The sequence below is a fragment of the Tachyglossus aculeatus genome, chromosome X1 (assembly GCF_015852505.1).
Source record: "Tachyglossus aculeatus isolate mTacAcu1 chromosome X1, mTacAcu1.pri, whole genome shotgun sequence".
In the NCBI taxonomy this organism is placed as follows: domain Eukaryota; kingdom Metazoa; phylum Chordata; class Mammalia; order Monotremata; family Tachyglossidae; genus Tachyglossus; species Tachyglossus aculeatus.
In genome coordinates this window covers 121,653,504-121,657,607 of record NC_052101.1, presented here as the reverse complement: position 1 = coordinate 121,657,607, position 4,104 = coordinate 121,653,504, and positions in this window count along the sequence as shown.

Genomic DNA, 4,104 nt, shown 5'->3' with positions numbered 1-4,104 from the left:
AAAGTCTCATCTCTGAGATCTACATAACGAGGAAACTCCTTGTCTCTGCCATCTCATTCCTTTCATTCATTCATTCAGTGGTAATTATTGAATGCTTACTGTGTCCAAACCACTGCACTAAGCTCTTGGGAGAGTACAATATAACAATAAACAGATACATTCCCTGCCCACAACAAAACAAAAAACCCTGGGCTTCTCAACTCCTGACATCCTGGAGCTTACAGTCTAGAGGGAAAGACAGACATTAACATAAATAAATAAAAAACAGATACATACATTAATGCCATGGGGCTGAGGAGGGATGAATAAAGGGGGAGGGGAGATGACTAGTCAGCCAGACTAAGGTTCTGGTCCTTGTGTTTTTAGAGCTCCCAGCTGTGACACTCAGGGAGCCAGGCACTTGGAGAATGGGCAGAGAGGGAGCCATTTGGAGAGAAGGCCAGCCAGTGGGATGAACAATCTAGTGTGAGAAATCACATCACCTTGTCATCTTGGGGGAAAAAAAAAGAATCTCAACTTTGGCCCTGCTTCCCAGTCCAGAGGATCCCACGGCCACCCCGAGCCCTGGCAGACCAGCAGCAGAGGGGAGGGCTGGGCAGTGCCACCAGCATCTCTGAGCATCACTTGTCAGTTGTGCACAGTCCCAAGCCACTCAGGCAAAGTGGGCTCAATCAATTAATCAATTGTATTTACTGAGTGTTTGCTTTTCAGCCTAGTGAGGGACTAGGCACCGTTCAGTCCAGGTCAAACGGCTTGTGGCCTTTGTCCTCTGGGAGCTGACAGGCCAAAGCTAATGACAGAAGCCTTGAAGAAGAAGCAAGAGGCGGTGTACTGCAGCATTAGTCAGTGACTGAGACCGAAATCCAGACAGCAAGTTGGCTGTTTCTAGGATGCCAGGAGTTGAGTGGCCCAGGGATTTTTTTTATATTTTATTGGTATTTGTTAAGTGCTTACTTATGTGCCAGGCACTGTTCTAAGCGCTGAGGTAGATACAAAGTAATCAGGTTGGACACAGTCCATGTCCCACACGGGGCTCAGCTCACAGTCTTAAACCCCACTTTACAGATGATGTAATAGAGATACAGAGAAGGTAAGTGACTTACCCAAGGTCACATAGCAGACAAGGGGCAGAGCCGAGAATAGAACCCAGGTCCTTCTGACTCCTGAGCCCGTGCTCTATCCACTAGGCCATGCTGCTGGTTGGGTAGTGTACTGTGGGAAAGTGGGCAGGGGAGAGGTGATGGGTTTTACAGCCACTTAATGAGGAAGGGCTTCCTGTCTGAATACCTGTGGTACTGAAAAAGAAGAGAAGAACACACACACACACACACACACACACACACAACCCCCCCCCCCCCCCACACACACACACACACCACCACCACCACCACCCTGACCCAGGTGCTGGAAGCTGTGGACCCCCCCCCCCCCCCCCACACACACACACCCAGTGAATGGGAAATCATTCTACTGTATTTACTGAGCACTGGGAGAGTACAATACAACAGTAAACAGATACATTTCCTGCCCACAACGAGCTTACAGTTTAGCAAGGAAGACAGACTTTAATATAAATGAATAAATTACAGATATGGACATAAGTGCTGTGGGGCTGGGAGGGGGGATGAATAAAGGGACCAGGTCAGAGGGACGCAAAAGGGAGAGGGAGAAGAAGAAAGGAGGTCTTAGTCAGGGAAGGCCTCTTGGAGATATGCCTTCAATTAGGCTATGAAGGGGGGAGAATAACTGTAGGATTTGAGGAAGGTGGGCGTTCCCTAAATCTCAAAGTGATTTTAAAGTTTCTTTTGCTCAGGGCAATGGGTTCTGCAGCTGTGAAGGAGCGCGAGGTCGGTAATTGAGAGGCTGAAAGAAAGGTCAAAATTAAGGCAAACCGGGGTGATGGGGAGGCTGAGCCCTCCCTACAGTGAGTAAAGGGTTGACCTCGAGTCCTGCCCGCCTGACCACTTAGTCGAGCCACCAGCTTCTGGGGTTTGAGGGTAGGAGGCAATAGCTTTCTTCTAGAAATTACAGAGGGTTTTGTTTTGGTGGGGGGTTTTTGCCGGGGGTCGGGGTGTTCCCCAGCAAGTGGAGCAGCCTCTCCTCCACTTCCTGATCCAAAAGGGATGTTGAGAAAACGGCGCCAAGCCCGGCCCGAGATTCATAATAACGACGGAGGATTTCTCTGTGCCACTGCGCGTCCAGGACTGAATGGAGCGATTGGGTCGTGGCCAGGAGTGTATTGTCCCCGGGCTTCGTGGGCATGAGGCAGAGGGGAGCTGGCTGTAGTTCCCGCGTTTTTCCACTGGATGTCGCCCTCTGCTGCATTTTCCTCCCTTTTCCCCCTTTGATTTCCAGGGAAGCAGATGGCAGGGGTTGAGGATTCCCTCCTTCTTCCCCCCTCTAGGACTTTCAACTTGACTTTCACATTCTCTGCGGGGCTGGTTATTCGCGAGGACAAGCCACGGGGTGCAGGATGAAGCATTACTAATCCCCCCTTTCCCTACTTCCCCTCAGGAGCCCATACCTCCCCCTTTTAGACTGTGAGCCCACTGTTGGGTAGGGACTGTCTCTATATGTTGCCAATTTGTACTTCCCAAGCGCTTAGTACAGTGCTCTGCACATAGTAAGCGCTCAATAAATACGATTGATTGATTGACTGATTGATTGATTGATACCTCTACAAATTCCCCTTCCTTCCCCCCACCCCCAATCCCCATCTTCCCTTTCCCCACCAGTCCAAGGGCTCAACTCTTTACTCTGCCTTTGTCGGGTAGATACCATGTGTCAGATTACAGCTGATGGAGGCTTTCTGTCCCTTGCTCATACACACGCTAGTGACTCCGGATTCTGCGGAGCCTTTCCATAGAAGGAGGAGAGCGATCCTTGGGAAATGTATTTAACAAGCGTTGTTATTGATTGTGAACGTTGCGTGTGTTTCATGCTACTTGGGGCTGTATGGAGGGTGTGACCATTGGTGTGGCCTTGGCTGGGGAGGGGGCGGGAGGGATGTGGCCTTTGCTGTGAGGGGGAAAGGTGGGGGTCAGAGGGTAGGGGGTGGAGATGGATCCCAACAGCTCCTGCCCTTGATCCTTTAGCTTCTTGGGACCTAACACCAACCCCTCCAAAGAGTAGAAAAGCCAAGAGACTCAGAGTCTGGGAGGACTCAGGGCCCTCTGGGTGGGTCTCCTTCCTCCTGGATCATTCTCAATCAGTCCAGAGCCTCCACTGCGTGTAGAATTCTGAACTGGGTGTTATGGGGAGGGACAGAGAAAGAAAACAACTGGATCCCTGCCCTCAATCTAATGGGGGAAACAGGATAGGCATAGATAAGTGGACATGAAGTTCGAGAGGCAGAAGTCCAGAACACAAAAGCCACAGAAGCAGGTGACTTAGTGGAAAGAGCCCAGATCTGGAAGTCGAGGGGCCTTGGTTCTAATCCCAGCTCCACCACTTGTCTCCTGTGTGACCTTAGGCAAATCACTTAACTTCTCTGTGCCTCAATTTCCTCATCTCTACAATGGCAATTAAATCCTCCTCCCACCAATTTAGACTGAGAGCTCATGTGAGACAGGGACTATGTCCATTCTCATTATCTTGTATCTACCCCAGCGTTTAGCACAGTGCTTGGCACAGAGCACACACTTAACAAGTGTCATAATTATTATTGTAAGGACAGAAACATAAAGACCGGTAATTTATAGTGACAGGCATAAATGCTAAGAAATTCCTGGAGTAACTAGAGTCAGGCAGAGTTAACCTGAAAAGACATCCTAGAAGAGGTGAGTCTTTATTAGTGTTTTGCTCATTTCCTCTTCTCCCTCTCTCTTCTGTCGCCCTCGAACTTGGATTTGCACCCTTTATTCACCCCTCCCTCAGCCCTAGAGCACTTACGTTCATAGCCATAATTTATTTATTTATATTAATTTCCTTCTCCCCTTCTGGACTGTAAGATCGTTGTGGACAGGGAACTTGTCTACCAGCTCTGTACAGTATTCTCCCTAGCGCTTGTACAGTGCTCTGCACAGAGTAAGCACTCAATAAATATGATTGATTGATTGATGTAGTTTGGGGAAGAGGAGGGGGAAGGGCACTCCAGACAAGGGG